This window comes from Eucalyptus grandis, chromosome 9, assembly GCF_016545825.1.
Source record: "Eucalyptus grandis isolate ANBG69807.140 chromosome 9, ASM1654582v1, whole genome shotgun sequence".
NCBI lineage: Eukaryota > Viridiplantae > Streptophyta > Magnoliopsida > Myrtales > Myrtaceae > Eucalyptus > Eucalyptus grandis.
The window spans coordinates 15548878-15568742 of NC_052620.1; the positions used below are offsets into that span (position 1 = coordinate 15548878).

At 37.1% G+C, this 19865-nt stretch overlaps 1 pseudogene; it reads left to right on the forward strand.

The window, feature by feature from the left end:
- The first annotated feature begins 855 nt into the window (after positions 1-855).
- Positions 856-19865, forward strand: part of LOC120288294 — a 32981-nt pseudogene continuing 13971 nt past the window's right edge.

Consider the following 19865-nt stretch of genomic DNA (forward strand, 5'->3'; position numbering starts at 1 on the left):
ATTATGCCCTCTTTGATGTTTAATTGCCTTCTTGACTATTGGCTAATTATCTATCCTGAGTTCCACAAAAGTTGTTGAAAAATGTTCCTTTGATACTATTGCATTATTTCTCCCGTTTCATACTCTTCTCTCCCAATCTTAGATTTGCCTATCTAGTTATAAATAAGTATTTCGTCTACAATTTCAATAGCATTCACAAAAGCTCTAGTGTCAAATCCTATGCTTGTTCAACATGTTTTTGCTAAAAGTTTTGGCATCCCGCATTTGCTAAAGGGTTTGCTCTCACAAATATAAGATCTGAACTTGTTTAACATGTTTTTGTTAGTGTTAAAGACATTGAACTTGGGCACACATTACTAAAAGACAAATCCATAGCTACATAAGTGATCCTCCTACCATGTGTTCATCACTGATGATAATGACTTGTCATGTATTCTTTTGTAATCTGATTAGAGAGTGATCTTGTTGCATGCACCTGCGGCTGACAGTGCACTGTTGTACCTGTGTATTGTATGAAGGAGTTGCTTCCAAAGTAGAATGTGGCTTGGCTAACCGTTGGTTTAACTTTTCTGAGAAGTCAATGAGGTCATAATTGTTTCCTCACAAGTGTGAATGAGGCTGGCCATGACCTTCAAGCGTAAAATTTCCTGAATGTGTTGTCTAATCTTAAGTAGAGATGACTTGTTCTATTTGGTTGTGTAATTGTAGTTACTATCATGCAATGTTTATCTACATACCAGAAGTTACTGAATTGTATATGATTTTAAGAGAATATACTCGAAGAAATGGGTAACTAAAATATTGGAGTTGTTTAGGGCAATAACCAGGAATTTTACTTTTATGTATGCAGGTTGCTTGTCATCTTTTGTGTGATTAACATGTTAAATTACGTGGATCGAGGAGTGATAGCCAGTAATGGTGTAAATGGTAGTCAGAGTACTTGCACAAAGGATGGAAAATGCACTTCAGGCAGAGGAATCCAGTAAGTAAAGAATTTTGTTTTGTATGATTATGCAGAAAAGTCTATTGTTTCGGTATCATGGAACTGTTATATTGGATATTTTGAGACCTGGTACTGGTTGTTATTGCCTATCTAAAGCAGATTGAATGTGAAATTGAGGTTAATCTTTTTTTCTGAACAAGAACTAGAATTTGTATTCCTGTATTGCCATTCTCATCTTTTTCCCAATTTGCTGAAAATATCACAATGATTGACATATCTAGTATTCCATTGGAGGCTTTTGATTTTCTTCTTATTGGGGTTCCTTTTTATGTTTTCAGACTATACAGTTTTGTTTAATGTAAAAAAACTTCTGAAGGTCCAACATAATTCTATTAATAAAAGTTTGTTGAATAGTAAAGAAATGTAAGCTGACAATCTCCATTGCATTGCACCGGTCTCCATTTTTATCATCTTCCTAAGTCGAAGCCGAAATTCCATCCTATTCTCCTTTAAAATTTTATGGGCAATTTTTCTCTTACCATCATTATTGTAATCATAGCTAGTTTTTCAAGCATTTAGGAATTTATAGTATAGTGTTGATGTCTTATAACCTTATCATAGCACTTTGGTTGTAGGGGGGACTTTGACTTGAATAATTTTCAGGATGGTGTCTTGTCATCTGCATTTATGGTTGGACTTCTTGTTGCATCCCCTGTATTTGCTTCACTAGCAAAGAGGTAATGCTTAATTCGAGTACAGCTTGGATACCCTATGTGCTTTGCCCAATGTTACCAATTCTATATGAAGAACTTGTCATTCACGGAATGGGGAGATAATGATTGTGGGATTTTCAGAGTGACTAAATCACTTCTAGTTTTAATGGAGCGAGACTTTTAATCCTGAACATGTTCAGCACAGATCATGATGAAACCTTGGTCTTTTGAGTGGTGTCATTCTTTGGTTGCGTGGGCTTGGAAGATGTCCTTAGTCAGGGATCTCATGCCGCTGCAAGATAATCTTGAATATTTTTCCACATTAAGTACTTAAGGTGGCTTGGCTTATATTGTCATAATATCCTGAAGAGTTTCCAAATCAATGTAGCTGCTTTGAATATAATATTGACATAACCATTTTGAAAATATGATATAGACTACACTTGCTTTTATTGTGCGTGATTTGTATCTACTTCTCCTCTGCATGATATATTTGAAAACCTTAGTTGGTGTCAATTATTTAGTATTTTAGCTATATGTTCCTGTGCTGAAGCAATTTTATCATATGGTTTGGTGAATTTCTTCTACTCTATACTAATATCTGTTCTGCCTTCTTTTTTCTAGTTTTAAGTAGGTACTGATGTACATTACTTTAAAACTTTGCTCATAATTTCAGTGCCACATACTTAGAGAGCAGGTATACAATGAACAATTTGGAGGGGCCAAGGTTAAGATTTAGCTAATATAGGATGGTGGACTCTATCATACGTTTACATTTATCAATTTTTTCCAAATATTAGGAACTGTAACATAAGATATGTTAGACGTAAACGGGTATGGGGTTTACATGCTCAATGTACTCACTTTTGTCATTCATTACCAACATATATTAAATGATAATTAGTCTGATCGCTTTCTTATGAGCTGAAAGAAAGCCCAGAACAATAAGGTTACTAGTCCATTATTTCATTAGTTTTGGCAAGATACAACCACAAATGAAAAACTAAAATAGCATTTGAAAGTTGAGAATCCAATTTGATTTGTAAAAAAACTTTAGTTGTCATTGACTGAGCTCACTCGCTCACATTTAGTAGCTCATCTTTAACCTTTATGAATCTTCCAATCCTTGACTTCAACAAGAGTGACTTACCTCCAATTTTTCTAATCGCCCTCCTTGTTTCTATTATTGATGTGTTTATCTTTTGTAATTTTAGCTAATGTGCCATTTGGTTTTATATGTTAATTATGTTGATATGAAAGTTTTTCTTGCAAAAAAAAAAAAAAAATGTTAAAAAGAACATAGAAACTTCGTGAGAATCAATTGGTTGAAATTTGGAATTTTGTGTCCAGAAGATTGGTTCTAGTGTAAGGATCCCATGACTGTGTTCCTATGCACCTCTAATACTGAGTGCATTATTGTTGTCTTTCAGTTCTCACAATCTTCAATCAGTTTTTGCAACCTTCAGTGTTCGCTCTTGTAGGAATCGTTTATAATATTGACTTATTAATAACTTCTTCTCTAAAATATTTCACACCCCACCCCCCTTCTTCCCCTTCCCCTTCCCTTTTCTCTCTTCCCTTCTTGAATTTGTCCATGGTGGGAAGGGAAGTTTTTCTCTTCAGAAAGTTGATAGTTGTTAAATAATATTTCTTAGAACTCCCACTTTTTCTCTTTTATTGATGGAAAATATATGGTCATCATCATTATAAGTTATCTGTTGTCTGTATATTCCCGTTGTTAATTGTTTCAGTGTTAAACATTCTCCATTTCTAATAAAAAAATTGGCTGCATCTTTCTTGATTGCTGCAAGTTACAGGTTTTAAGTATGCACAGTTTATCTTTCTCTTCATTTTGTTATAAAAATTCTTACATAATTTTTTCGCTTTCCAGTATCAATCCATTTAGGCTCATCGGAGTTGGATTATCTGTTTGGACACTGGCTGCAGCTGGGTGTGGTAGTTCATTTAGCTTCTGGTTTATCGTGATATGCCGGATGTGAGTATGGAAGCTTTGCGGCTATTACATTCTAAATTGTAATTTTGGTACCTTAACTTTAAAATTGTGCTAAGGGCTTACAGTTTCGGGTTTACTTCTTAAAGGCTGGTTGGAGTTGGGGAGGCTTCTTTCATAAGTCTAGCAGCGCCTTTTATAGATGACAATGCGCCTGTTGCTCAGGTGCGCCACACCTATTGCTGTTAGAATAAGCACACTTCTTGTGGATAAGTAATTGTTAAGTTTGCTGTAAATGTTATTCTTATTCCTGGGAACAATATTAGCTAAGATTTTATTATTTCTGGCAGAAAACAGCATGGCTTGCGATGTTTTACATGTGTATACCAACTGGAGTAGCTTTGGGCTATGTGTACGGAGGATTAGTAAGTTGTTTATTCCCTCACATTCACTCTTTGATTTTGCTGATTATGTCTGGGCTAGGAGTATGACAGGCTTTCAATCTGCATCCTTTGAACATGCCAAGTCTAAGTAGATCAATATAGAGGCAGTAGTATCACTTGTCAACTGCCTGGTGGAAAATTTGTTCTTTTGGTCGCTGCCTGGTGGCATTTGCCAGCTATAATTATTTGCCATTTGCTGAAGTTTTGATAAATTGGCGGTATGCATTTTGGGGTGAGGCTGTGTTGATGTTTCCATTTGCTGTTTTGGGATTTGTAAAGAAGCCTCTGCAGCTAAAAGGTGCATTTCCATCTAGAGTGCAGCAAGATTCTATCTGGTCTTTGCTTATAAAGAAGAAGAAGATATCTGTTTTTTAGACCCACAAATTAGCGTATCACCGCAGGTTTTGCTCCCGTTGATTCAAAAAAGTCAGCGGCATCCATTGAAACAGCTGCTATTGTGACTGAAGGTAATTATTCTTCTAATATTGTGTGCTAGAATTTCCAGATAGTATTGCACTTTCTTTTGTCTTATCTTAAAATTTTTGATTTGTTATTTCATGTACTTTGGCAAAAACTTTCAGTAAGACCTTTTCTTATTATAGTCCATAAGAAGCAACCAAAGCCATTGATGCAACAGTACAATACTTGCTCACAAGCTTCAAGAATGAAAGAGTTCAATTTGCATTTTGTTAGGGCCATTAAAATATTGCACATCTTTTTTTTTTGGCTTTTGCTTGGTTTAAGATTTCTTTTGGCAAGTGGATGTAATACAGCTCAAAAAAGAAAGTACGCCAACTCAGTGACACCATGTATTGAATCTTCGTGATCGTGATCGGTCAACAATACTTGAATAGTCTTGTACCTTTTCTGGTACGATATGCAAACAAAGGATAAATTCATTATTTTGGTGGATTGATGTCTTATTGTGGTCACGTTGCTCCATTTCATGACCTGTCTCATCATTAATATTTGCATGATTGATATTTTTAAATCTGCAATGGACGACTGGATAATCTTTGATTTTTCTCCTTTTTTCGGATTGCTATAATAGGAAAAATTCTTTGGTTCGGTTAATAAATTTAAGGGTGTTATAACCTCTTATCTCATCCGAGTCTGCAACATCGAGTCTGCAACATGATTTGTTGGACTCTGCTGAAAAAAAGGAATTAATGTTCCTACTTCTAATGTAGGCAACCACTTCCCTGGCAGTAGTTTGTATAATATCTACTTTCTTCTAGTTTTTAAATGTTTCCTATTTTCTCGAGCAGATGCATCGAGTATTAATCCCTTCTAAACTGGTTGGAAATGAAGGTACTGGCAGTGAAGCTTATCATGAGCCATCCAAGTAAGTGGTTCTCTGATGGAGAGATTTATAGGTGTATTAACTTATCTACTATTTGTGCATGTATGTCTATTAAATATGTTAATCATCAATGAAATGGCATCTCCACCAACGAATATTTTGAAGCAACAAGGCTGGAAAACTGAAAGAGTTTCATAAATGCTGATCAGTTGACAGTGAAGTTACTTGTGGTCGCATACCAAATTAGGTTAATGTTTGCAGTAAACTTTTGTCTATAATTTTTCTCGAGAATATAAGGCTTACTTTTATAGTATATTTTAACATCTTGAACATAAAAAATACATATAGTTGTTTAAGATCATTAATGATCATATTGAACTGCACACAAATGAGTCATACTAGAAAAGTCTCTCATTGAAATATTGTAGTGTGTTGGTCAATTTATTCTATAACTAATTAGTTAAACTTTTGAGCAAATTGTAAGCTCCATTAGATATGTTAATGGGCTTAGCTTGGGTTTCCTCTCTATAATCTTTACGGGGAAGTTATCAGATTTCTGCTTTGTGATCCACCAAGTGTTATCGGAATATCACTATTGTGGTGGCATTGGGTTAGGTTCAACTCGAGAACCAACCTAGTCAAAGTTCAATTCCCAATGTGAAGGCCGCATTCACCAATTCTACCCTGAAATTGTTTCTCAAATGTACTAATTTCGAACTTGTTTTGGAACAAAAAATGATCCAAAAACTACATAACTAGTTGACCAATGTATGCATTTGTAATAAACTAGTATGGCGTTTATTTTCATTTGGGATTTTTACTCAAAACATAATAATGATCTAGTGCCCAAATAGAACTAGCAACTGGCCTCGTGTAAGCTAGTTTGGAAACCAATGATTGTAGAACTGATCAGTTAGGTTGGAATGGGGGTCACAAGGTCTATTCCCATTTTAACTCGAGTATTGATTCATCCTAAAACTAATCACACTAAGGATTTTAGATGTAATAAGGATATAAATGAAAAGAAGTAAAGTTTGTTTATTAATACACAAATCCCTTCAACGAACTTATCAATTTACCTTTCCTTCTTATATTTTCCTTCATCGAAACAACATTGTGCTTTTAGAAGCACGTCCCTTGTCTCCTATTCTTTCCTATTAAACTGCGTTTTAAAAGGTGTATGTCAATAGAAAAAGAATTGGTATAGAGCAACAAGAGACGCGAATTTTTTATACATTCGCTAAAGGTTTGAAGTGCTATATGTTGTTAATGAGCGCATAGCCTTAAGCCCCTGAATTGAAAGTTAAGAAATTTGGACACTACCCCGTCCTGACTATAACAGCAATGGCTACTCACCATGTCAGGATGATATTCCAGTGCGCCTTCGAAGGTGACCAAGTGATGGGAAAAGGAGCGGCCAAATCGATGATATTCCTCAGAATTTTGAAAACCTTCCTTCCTACTAGTCGATTTTTTATTTTTTCAAGTGTCACTATCACGTAACACGACTTGCTGCCCGAAATTTCATGTTTGCTTGAACCACCCCGATAAACCTATGGCAGGACTGGGTGGCAGTGATAGATTATAGAGATCAATAAGCGACTTGGCGTGGTAAGTGTACGTGTAGAAGGGAATGCGTAAGATCCAAAACCAGTTTCATGCCAAGGCCATGCTATGACTTTTTACACTGCTCAAATGCGCTTGTGTGGGATGCAGATCCATGCGCTCGTCCTGACCTCTGGGCTCTCGGTGAAAAACAGCCTCATCACTCACTTGCTCACCAATCTGGTGATTTTAGGTGACGTTCAGTACGCTCGCAAACTGTTCGATGAAATGCACAAACCAAGAATTTTCTTGTGGAACACCCTGATCCGGGGATATGTGAAGAATGACATGCCCATGGAGTCAGTTTCGCTCTACGGAAGGATGAGTTCTCTCGGTGTTCGCCCTGAATTGATGATAATGTACGTGAAGTTTGGGGACGTAGGATTGGCTGATTACTTGTTTGAGACTATGATAGAGAGAGATCTAGTGGCTTGGAATTCTTTCATTGCAGCATGCGTGCAGATGGGGTATATGCTAGTAAGGCCCTCGCACTGTTCCATCAGATGGGCTTGGCCAGGATCAAGCCTGATGCCGTGACTATTGTCAGTGCCCTATCGGCATGCAGTCAGTTGAGATGTTTAAACATTGGCAGTAAGATTTATGACTCTGCCTTATATGATGGGATGGAGAACAATATTATCGTTGAGATTGCACGGCTCAACATGTGTATGAAATGTGGTAGTACTCATATGGCAAGAACTTTATTTGATGAAATGCGTCTTAGAAATGTTGTTTTGTGGAGCACGATGATTTTAGGCTACGCAGTTAATGGGAGGAGTGAAGAAGCTTTGGCTCTGTTCTCTAGAATGCAGAATGAAGGGCCAAAACCAAATTATGTCACTTATCTTGGAGTTTTATTTGCTTGTAGCCATGCCGGACTTGTGAGTCAAGGTCGGACTTATTTTAGTTACATTATGGATTCAAATGATCAGAATCTTCGGCCTAGAAGAGAGCATTATTTTTGTATGGTCGATATCCTTGGCTGCTCAGGACATATTGAGGAGGCTTATAGCTTTATAATGGGTATGCCCATTGAGCCAGATAGTTTGGGGTGCTTTGCTGGGTGCCTGTGCAATACACAAGAATGTTAAAGTGGGTCAGGTTGCGGCCGATAAGCTTTGAGTTAGCAGCTGATATTGCTTCATATCATGTTCTACTATCTAACATGTATGCTTTTGCTTGGAGGTGGTACTCTGTTGAAAAAGTGAGACTAAGGATGAGAGAGAAGTGCATCAAGAAGGTAGCTGCATATAGCTCTATTGAGTTATAATTCCCATCCACAGTCGTCAAGCATATATCAGAAGTTGGAGGACTTGTATATGCAAATCGGGAGTTTGGGTTACATCTCAGAAGTTGGTTCGGTTCACCATGACGTGGAAATGGAGGAGAAGGAAGCCATGCTGCGTGTTCACTTCTAGTTTTAACGGAGCAAGGCTATTAATCCTGAACATGTTCAGCACAGGTCATGATGGAAACCTTGGTCTTTTGATTGGTGTCATTCTTTGTGTGGGCTTGGAAGATGTCCTTAGTTAGGGATCTCATGCCGCTACGAGATAATCTTGAATATTTTTCCACATTAAGTACTTAAGTGGCTTGGCTTATATTGTCATAATATCCTGAAGAGTTTCCAAATCAATGTAGCTGCTTTGAATATAATATTGACTAGCCATTTTAAAAATATGATATAGACTACACTTGCTTTTATTGTGAGTGAATTGTATTTGCTTCTCCTCTGCATCATATATTTGAAAACCTTAGTTGGTGTTAATTATTTAGTATTTTAGCTATATCTTCCTGTGCTGAAGCAATTTTATCATATGGTTTGGTGAATTTTTTCTACTCTATACTAATATCTATTATGCCTTCCTTTTTCTAGTTTTAAGTAGGTACTGATGTACATTACTTTATAACTTTGCTCATAATTTCAGTGCCACATGCTACTCACTTTTGTCATTTATTACCAACATGAGGGGCCCTGCCTCTAAGCCGTTGAGCAATCTGAAAATCCTTCTTCACTGTGATGAAAAGAGCAAAATAATATTATGGTGAAGCAAATCATAGTCCAACACACATAGCATAATTTGAAATTAAATAGGACTTACTAAGGTAACGCGCTTTGCATGGATAGCACGCGCTTAGCGCAAAGCATTGCGTCTTCAAATAATTCCACCAGAAGGACTTACTAAGGTAACGACTTACTAAGGTAACGCGCTTTGCATGATAGCACGCGCTTAGCGCAAAGCATTGCGTCTTCAAATAATTCCACCAGAAAATACTCTGCTGCTTTGAAGGCTAACCCGCGTGTCTTAGGATTTTACCCCTAAGCAGCCTTTCTCAGGATCTTAGAGAGAGAAAACTCTTCTCAGGATCTTAGAGAGAGAAAACTCTAGAGACAAAAGCCCCTATTTATACAAAGACAAGACAAACCGTATCAGTAGATCTCTCCTCGATCTAACGGTGGAGATTACATCTCTCCAACTACCTACTAACCACATTTATTACATATGAATACATTTACAATATCGCCCATCCCTAGGAGTATTCTAGAATACTTGAGAAAACCCTAGCAGTCGGGGATATAAGCTGAGGGTTGCTTGCATTCTCAATCATGCCTTTAACTGGAGGTAGATTGCATTCCACCACACATAAATGTTAAAAGATCAACCTCTTATTTGACAAACAAAAATAACTAGCAGTCATCATCACAAAAAACAATTGTATAACATACTTGATCAATGTTGTGAAGATCACGGACCCAAAGCCTTCGACACTTTATCCTAAACATAATAACGTACTCTACTGTGCGTGCTTGAAAAATGTCGCGTTCTTGCTGTCCAACGATCCAAGACTCCTCATGCTGATCGGACCGCTGTGATGCAAATTATCGCATGTGTAATTTCCGCAGCAATATGTGGGAGGTGCGTGGAAGGAGCCTCCGCAAGTGCCTTTTTGACTTGACTTGCTTTTCCATTAATAAAGAAAATAGAAATGAGAAACAACAAGCATGCACCTAATTGGTAATCATATTCTCCACTAACTAAATTAATAAAAATGGCAGAAAGTCACAAAAAGTCTCAAAATTTGCCAATTGTGTGACATTAAAAATTTTAAATTTATATCCATGTGACATATTTACTCCAAATTTTTTAAATTTACCACACAAATACAAATTTAAGGTAAATGTGTCACATAGATACAAGTTTAGAGTTTTTGTGCCACAAAAAAAAGTTTTGGATGAATGTGTTGCAATTGACAAAGTTAAAGATTTGTTGCGACTAAATCAGATTCTCTTTATATGGATCGCAATCCCATCTATAATAATGATGATTAGTTGTGAAGAATAAACTTATTTTATTAGAATGTAGTCATCTCGTTACGCTATTTAAGGTTGACTACAAATTAAATCCAAGTAGATAATACCTCTCAAGTGAGTTAATTAAGGAGTGTGACACATGTTTTCTATAAAAGTTCGACCATATTTTGAGTGAGAGAGCATATCTAAGTACTAATTCAATTTTTACTTGCATCTTTGACCAAGTTTCATCAGCCAACCACTGATGCTCGTGTAGATTGTAATAATCATGATAAATACATTTGTATCTCTGATATCAATAATTTTTAGATGTGTTTGGTTTAACATTTTGAAAGTCTCAAGGAAATTCTAGGGTTTTGATATCTCCGAAGGACTTTGGGGTGAAAGCTACTGGAAAAACCGAAGTCTAAGATTAGTAGGACCGGTACTTGAAAACTCGTTGATCTTATTTAGTCGTCATGGATCCTCTTTTCAGCGACTTTTCTTGGACCCAATCTGCAAGCGAGCACAAGATTTGCGTAACGCGCGCGCGGGCGTGAGTCCGTGGCGCGTGAGTGCTGAGTGAAAAGAGAGAGACGTCCAGGTCATGAGCACAAGAAAAGATGGGCAGTGGGTGGTAGGGTAAGGATGAAAGAAAAGATAAAAAGAAAAGAAGAGTGGCTCCATAAGAATTAATTAGATAAAAATAATTTGGTTTTACAATGGGACTCCCTTTACATCAATAAAGAGAAATAATTAAATCGAAAACAATGTACTAGGTCTATAAAGTGATTCCTGTTCAAATAAAGTTGCAAAACCAGAAAGAAAATTCAAATTTTCTCTTAAGATTTCCTTTATTTCATAAAGATAAATAATATTATAAATATATTTCTGAAAGTAATATTTTTTATCACTTATAAAATGGATGATCTAAAAATATCTTCATCATTTACGATAATATTTCCATATAAATTGTTATTGATAATGAAAAATTTATCATTGATTGCTCAAAGTACAAAAGTTCTCTCACTAAAAGTTAATCAATAACCTTTTTAATTATTTGGGTAGATATTATTGTTTCAATATCAGATCCTATCAAATTCTCATAGACCATATTTTATCAATCACATTTTTTGTTATATAGCCAAGTGATCATAAATTGTGCAATATTGAATTTAAGTCTCCATTTATTTAGCGAAAAATAACTAAGTTGAAAAATATTTTTTTCAAAAAATAGTTGCATGTCCTACTTGAAATAATTAGTTGATGAAATTTTTTATTATTATCAATAATAAATTTATAAATTTATATCTAATCATTTTTGTGGACAATGAAAATATTTTTCCAATCATTCATTATTAATTTTTTTTTTTTCTAAACCATTTATTTTCTGTAAAACAAATGAATTCGTTAAGAATGATTATGTAAATTGTCATATATGCACCGTGAGTGCAATTCACATATAAGTTACTTATAGACGAATATATATTTTGTAATTTGTAAAAGTCTTCGAGCAACAACTTTTTTATTGATTAAATTAATTCCTTTGTGTACAACGTGATTTAGGAATGGATTATTCTTCACAAATATTTTCCTATTACAAACTTACAGTTGTTGGTTCATTGCTTCGAACTCTGCATTTCGGAAGAATTAATACTTTATGCCCAGTGATTTTTGTGGATTTCCTAACTTGCCATCGGAACGTGTTATTCAATCTTCTAACGTAAGCTTACATGAAGAGTGCGTTTGATTGAACTTTTGGGGAAAGCCTTTGGAAAAATAAAAAAGGCTTTAAGTTAGAGGGGTTTTCCAAAACATAAATTGTATTTATTAAATTGTAATTTAAAAGTCTATTGTAAAATACTTTTGAGTAAAATAGTATTTGGAGAGATTATATTTATAAATGATTTTTTGTGATTACAAAAAAAAAAAATTGTCAAAGGAAAAATAAAAAAGTTGACTGACGAGGGTAGGCAGTTGTTGGTGGCCTCCAGCAGCTCTGGTGAGGGCCACTTGGGGTTGGGTGACCCCTGGCAACCCTTCACAAAGGTCGTGTGATCTTGTTACGACCCAAATTTAAGTCATGCCTGAGGTCGCGCGAGCTAGATATTTGAGTTGTGCAACCTTCGACAACCCAAATCTAGGTCATGCCTGAGGTCTCGTGACCTCGATGAGGGCCGCCTAGTTGCGCAACCTCAGGCGGCCCTTCACAAGGGTTGCACGACCCAAAGCTAGATTGTGGTGACATGACTCATGGTTGTTGCCGAGTCGCGCGACTGGCTGATGACAGTTGTTGGGGTAGCGGCGACCTCATCAGCCTTTCTTGAGCCCATCGCTGACCAGCCACACAAATGGAGAAGAAGATGAACAATAAGCCTGTGGGGGCTTCCGAAAATGCTAAAAGTTCAAGACAGCCTAGGATCTACCTTGAGCTTTTGGCCTTTTAAAGACTAACATTCCCTAAATGTGGATTTCAAAAATTTTACCAAACACCTAATATTTGGCCAATTGGCTTTTGGACACTCAAAACTCCTTCCCAAAGTAGATCCCAAACGCATCCAAAGCCCTAAGGTGATTTTGCAAAATATTTCCCATCATAATGAGAAATTATGAAAAAAATCGTATAATATGCAATGACTTTTAATGGATTGCTATTTTAAATCAAGTATAATTTGATATACTTGATTCAATTATCAAGTAAAGTGAATGATGAAAAGAGAAAAGAAGATACGTGCCATTTAAAATATACTTATTTACAGTTTACGCACCCTTTCTTGCAATATTTAGATTTGCTTAGTGTAAATTCACGATGGATTGAATAGCCGAAATATTGAAAAAAACATGTCTTTATGTATATTGTACGCAATGTCGTGTCGTCCCAGTCCCATGCGATTTAACATTATAAGAAGGTAATTACAAAAGCTTGAAAAGATTTGAAACGAAAAGGGATTTTGTCTTTCGGTTGTTGAAGTTGATAAAGACGATGCAATAAACTAAATGGTAGTCCTCCCTATCCCAAGTTGTTCCATTCAATTGGATCCTCCATATATAAAAGCTATTTCCTTCATACAAGTGTAAACACAACAGCTCTAGAAAAAGGAAAATATAATGTTACGAACGAGAGGATACATGAGATTTATGTCGCATATCAACAGCTCTTTGAAGATGTCATGCTTCATTATCTATGCTCTTTTTGGAAAAGCTCTTGTCACACGACAAGACCAATTGCACCATGCATCTACTTCTTCATTTTACCTTCTCAGACAAACACAATGATTCGATCGGTTAATCAATAGTCATGGCCAACAACTCCAAAGGACAAAAGGAAAATGGACTTGCTAGTAGGATAAAAAAATGTGCCGATACAAGTTTTGTGCCAATGTTACTATAAAGGACAAAGCAAAGTGCAAGGGAATACCATAGGGTAAAAATGTGAAGTGCAAAGTGAGAATTTCTCAATGCCATAAAGGAAGAAGAAAAATAACACAAATCACAGTTCAAGAGCTATTTTGACTTCTCTCCGGCCATTGTGGTACTTGTCTCTGTTTTTTTTTTTTTTTTTTTTTTTTATAGGCGTATTTCTTCATGATATTAATTTAATTTAATAAAAAAATAATGAATGATATCATAAATATAGAATTTTTGGTAGCAAAAAAATAGTCTAAGATAAAATTATTATGGATATATTAGTTTGGGGATTTTTGCAATTAAAAATTAATTTGGAATAAATCTGTTATGAATATATCACTTCACACTTCTTCATGATATCGATCCAACAAATTAAAGAGAAAATCAACGGGCGATATAGACGCTCTCCACTCGATTGGGTAAACATATTTTCCATAAACTAATTTCGATTAAAATATAAATAGGGATAGTGCCTTAGTCTCTTTTGAGGCAGCATGTGTATGGTCGGTCGCCATCCCATCCCATTCGTAATGATATCACGAGAGCAATAAAAATTGGATCCACTTCTTAATTCGCACTGCCCGACTGAGTCCGAATAAGATTTTTCAATCGTAAATGTTGCTAGAAGCAATGCATCTCCCCAGTCATAAAAACCCTCCTCAACCCAAAATTGCACCGTCCGACTAAAGAAAAAAATAAATAAAAATTGCACGGCGCTCTCGCCATCCAACGGCTCCAGACTCGTATTGCCGATCGAACGGCTACTACATGTGCCTTTTGGACTTGACTTGCCTTTTTTTATTAATAAAGAAAACAGAAAAGAGAAGAGACGAGAACCGATGAGCTTGCCCCTAGTTGGTAATCACACTCTACTAACTAATTCAATGAAAATATTATGTTCTCTCTTTTCTGCTGGATGGCAATGTTCGATCGCATTTATTATGATATCACGAAGACCCTTGCTGGATGATGATGGCATGTTGTGTTGATAGATTGGATTAATTAAATTAAATTAATTTCTTTATTTTGGTCTAGACTCTGATGTCGACAAAATTATCAAAAGAAGAAGAAGAAGAAAACATAAAACAAAGCACCCTCAAATTTAAATATTAAAAGCAAACCAAATCTTCCTGGCTCCTACTACCCCCACTAAAGAAAGAGAATACTCCCGAAACCTTTGGTCTTCTCCAATCCCCCATTTCCAGAGTTGATAGGACCTCACCAGGTCACGGATTGAGGAGAAAGGTAAACAGAAAAACAAAATAAATTTTACATGAAAAGCGCGTCAGATCATTAATGACTTTCTTAATAAACGCGTTGCGCTATTTGTATCATTATAATATTTATAGGATTAATATTTTCTTATAATTATTTAGGAAGATACCATGATGGGAAAGGGTAAAGAGGAAAAAGTAAAAGACAACACCAAAACGTGTTGACTTATCAATGACCTTTCTAACAAGTGTCGAGGTGATCCACATTATGACCATGTTAAAACCTAAAACGAAAATTCCCAATTATCACTAAAAGTTAAAAAGTTCCCTCACTAAAATGACATTTAGGTAATCAATGATGTTTTTAAATTATTTGGGTGAATGTTTTTATCTAACTATCTGATAATTATGCTATTGTAAATCACATTTTTTATTATTATTAAATGTAATAAATTTACCCAACCATTATTATGAATAGAAGGACAACAAATGTGTTTAGAGAAATCTGATGCATGGCTATGCATATATTCAAAATAAGTATATATATATACGCTTTACTAATAAATGAATATAATAGAGTTACCCATGGTTATACGTACAACCAAAAAAACAATGCATGTTCAGGAGCATACTATTGGATGATTATGTGTATTTCGAAAATAAGGAAACACATAATATTCGATGATTCTTATGATTGAAAAATAGTACATGTACCATCAAAATAGGATAGTTTGTCATATTTCAATTTTTAATAGGTAATGCTCCACAATTCCGAATATTTTGGGAACAAATATTTGGAGGAATTATTTATTGATATGTAGATTCTATTGAAGATTACGACGAGACTTTGCAAGAGTTTAACAAAGTATCGAAACATATTATGGGATAACATCTCATGTTCACCTTGTATTTCACAAACATATAAATGTTGAAAGATCAGTGATCATCATCACGAAAAAGACACGTGTAACACGTGACCTCCGCCGATTCTAAGCCTTCAACGTTCTATCACCAACGCACGACGCACTCCACCGCGCGCGCTGTAACGATGCCGCGTTCTCGCCATCCAACGGTCCAAGACCCTTCGTGCCGATCCAACGGCTGCGATGTAATGCCGCATGGGAAGCGCAAATAATTGCGGGCGGAATTCCCTACAGCAACAGCGGAAAAGGGCCTTTGCAAGGACAGGTGCCTTTTTGACTTGACCTGCTTTTTTCTATTAATAAGGAAACGGAAAAGAGAAGAGAACCAATGGGCAATGTGTGCACCACTAACTAAGTCAATAAAAATATTAGATTCTCTCTTTTTGGCTGGGTGGCAATGTCCGATCCGGTTTATTTATTATTATGATATCACGAAGGTCCCTTGCGGCGTAATGATGATGGTGTCACGGGCAGAGAGTTCCTTGGCCGCGGAATAACCCGTGAAGCGCCTGACAAACGGAATTCGCCAGGCTAGCCTTCCTTCTATAATTGTTCCAGTGAACAAGGGTGAATGCTCCTTTATACGAGATCGTATCACGCTCAGCTTCGTTTGGGCGTCAAGTCCATCGAATGAGATAGCGATCCATTTAGGTTCAACAACTGATTTCGATCTATCATGGCCTTATCGGAAGAGTGGCATCGGCTCCCGACCAGTTTGTGCATGGGAGGCCTACCTCGCCTTTAGAGCTCTTAAGTGATACAATCCTTCTATCCCAGAACTCCTAGCACCAACCGTTCTGATGCCACTCCCACAGACCAGTTGTGTTCGTCCCCTCTACCTCTTCACTATTCACCTGATAACCCAAGCACCACTCACAAGGTCACGAGTACAGGAGGATTCACGGACCGTGACATTTTCCCCCACTCAATTCCGCAATGCCCTCGTTGCAGGTTGTTCTGTCACTTAATCATCAAGGCCACTCCTTGGGACTTACATAGATGACAACGCCCAATAGAACAGTCTCGCCACTCCATTGCTTGCTTCCCCCGATCAAAGCTGTTCACAAATCTCCAGTCACTTGTGCTTCTTGACAAGTGTGGCCCCCTGGCCAACTGCACTCCTATGGCAGCACTTTCTTTCGCCTACTAAGCTCCTCCTAATCTCAGCAAGCCAACATAGGGTCCCCTTGGTGGAAACGTGATCGCAGACCTCTTCTTAATATTCACCCATTGATCCAGGAATGTTATCCCCATTCAGCGAGCAATTCGGTTCCTTCTTATGCTCCCATTGCCATCCCAAAAGCTAGATGAGAGCCGCGCGTTATTTGAGCCCCCTGGCCCTAGCAATCACTCTCCACCCTTATAAGACCGGAAAGACCACAGGCTTTTCCTCGAATCACCCACCTACTGAAGGGATTCTTGTTATGATATCACTTGTCATGGGTCAAGAGTTCCTTGGCCGCGGAACAACCCGTGAGGCGCTTGGCAAGCGGAATTCGCCAGACCAACCTTCCTTCTATAATTGTTCAAATGAACAATAGGGTGAATGCTTCTTTATACGAGATCGTACCATGCTCAGCTTCGCTCGGGCGTCAAGTCCATCGAATGATCCATTTAGGTTCAACAACTGGTTTCGCCCTGCCATGGCTTTGTCAGGAGAGTGGCATCAGCTCCCGACCAGTTTGTACACGGGAGGCCTACCATGCCTTCAGAGCTCCTGAGTGATATAATCTTTCTATTCTAGAACTCCTAGTACCAACCATTCTGACGCCACTGCCACGGACCAATTGTATTCGTCCCCTTTGTCTCCTCGCTCTTCACCCGATAACCCCAAGCACCACTCACAAAGTCCCGAGTACGGGAGGATTGACAATGGCATGTGTGTTGATCGATTGAGTTAATTAAATTAAATTAATTACTTTGCGGGACATTACATGAAAATGCATTCATCTCTTAGGAATTTCCGAGTAATGAATTTTTTTATTGATTAAATTAGCTTTTTTCCGTGTCATAAATACTCATTGCGTGAGTTAGGAACAGTTATAATAAAGTGCACGACTCCCATGATTATTCATTCATTTTTCACTATAAATTCAATTGTTTTAGTGAATCAAATAACAATTCTTTTTTTAGTGAATCAAATAAATTTTATGTAATAAAGTTGAGAAATAAAAAGAAAATTCAAAATTTCACTAAAAGTTAAAAAGAAAAAATTCATTCACTACTTTGAAAAACGTGGTTGGTTTAATCGCCATTGGATCCTTTTTACTGACTTTTCCTGGGCCCAATCTACAAACAAATAGAATACTCATGTACATCGCGCGCGGGGGATGTGTACAAAAGTATGAGAACACGAAAAGTAGCCAGTGAAGAGACAGAGATGTGAGGTCACGAGGGGTAGAGCATGACTATTTAACATTTTTAATTTTGTCTTAATATAGAAAGTAAGAAATGCATTTAGACATCATCAAAATATTAGCCATTACAGGTTAGACATGTTTCGTCCTATAATTGTTTGTTAATTCAAAAGATATAGAATGAATGGTTGCATTTTAAGTGGAATTTATTAAGTTCGTTGATTTGCGATATCGCAGTTCTAGTGTCCATGTGCTAAATGAGAATTTGGCTAATCAACCTAGTCTAGTTGTCTATCGTTTTTAATCCAATATTTTAGCAAGTAAACTTTTTCAGTGTGGATTTCATCATGAATAGTGAGCATAACTTCGAAGTTGTGATTGAATCACATTGCGATTGCTCTGCTGATCCTTTTAGAGGATCCCCTCGGTTTCATCTTTCAAGCTTCCGTCTTTAACATGCAATGTACTGCCATTGCACCTATCATTTGGCAAGTACCAGGCCGATGAACAGGCGTCGGTTGACACAATGAAATCAGTTGGAAGTGGAGGCACTGTTAGGATCAGCACAATGGACTGGTTTGGTCAATCACAATATGCCGAGCAAACTGTTTATTGGTCATCCATTTCTTCTGCTGTGTCAGAGGTATGCTCCTTTCTTGCAATAGTCAGCTGCCCTTGTTTGTACATGTAAATCCATATCATCTGATACAAGTCAATATGATGTTCATTTAGAATCATTTCAGTCTTGCATCCACCAGATTCCATTTTCTTTTATGGAGATGGACTGTGACTTGCATGAACATTCAAAGATTTGAACCAACGAAGCATTTAGTGACACCACAAATACTGAAGTTTGATGGCTGTCGTTGGCTTCTTGTTTTTGAGTTAACTAGTGCTTGGAACGTAAAAATAACAATGCTTTCAGCTTTTCGTAAGCAGTAGTATTTTCCGGCTATCACCATACGCCACCTTGGTTTTGAAATGATTGAAGGAAACTGTGTAACGCTTTTGCTGTGATGAACTGCTTACTGAGCAAATGGGTTAATCATATAGGCTATTTTTCATTTATCTCTACTGGCCAACTTTATTTCCTTCCATATATAGTTACTGAGAACATATTTTGTGAGGTAACAAATAATTTTCAGGTTGTCTTTTCCAAGCACGCCAAAGCGAAGATATTGGTAGCACATTGGGCACATTTCATAAACAACACTGACGTTTACCTGAAATCTCTCCTGTATTCCAATGTCCTCCACTCCTCTTCAAAGCACAACAATTGTTCTAGCATACTTGAGATCAAATACTCCATGGTGCCGGGTTTTAACGTGACTGGAGCTGCAATCAACAATGGGACCAGCACTAGGAATAAGTATTCTGGTTACACCCGGGTCAACCATGGGAAGTATGCTGTCAGAGCGATGTGAGAGCCCACATTGGACCAAGCAACCTCATCTGGACTTATATATATACTACTGCTGGTGTTGGCTTCAGGACGTATGACTAGGACATGGTTTCGCAGCTTCAGGAAATCTTCGATGCTGATAGGGATTCACCAAATGCTGTTCCTGTGGGAGAGTCCGAGAAAGGGCACTCGTCTTCAAGCTGACTAGTGCCTGCACACGTGGCACGGACTGGCTGCAGTTAACCGAAAGGGGCACAACGACAATTGAATGAGTCTTCCAATGCGAAGGGTACGGCCAATAGAGTTGCGCT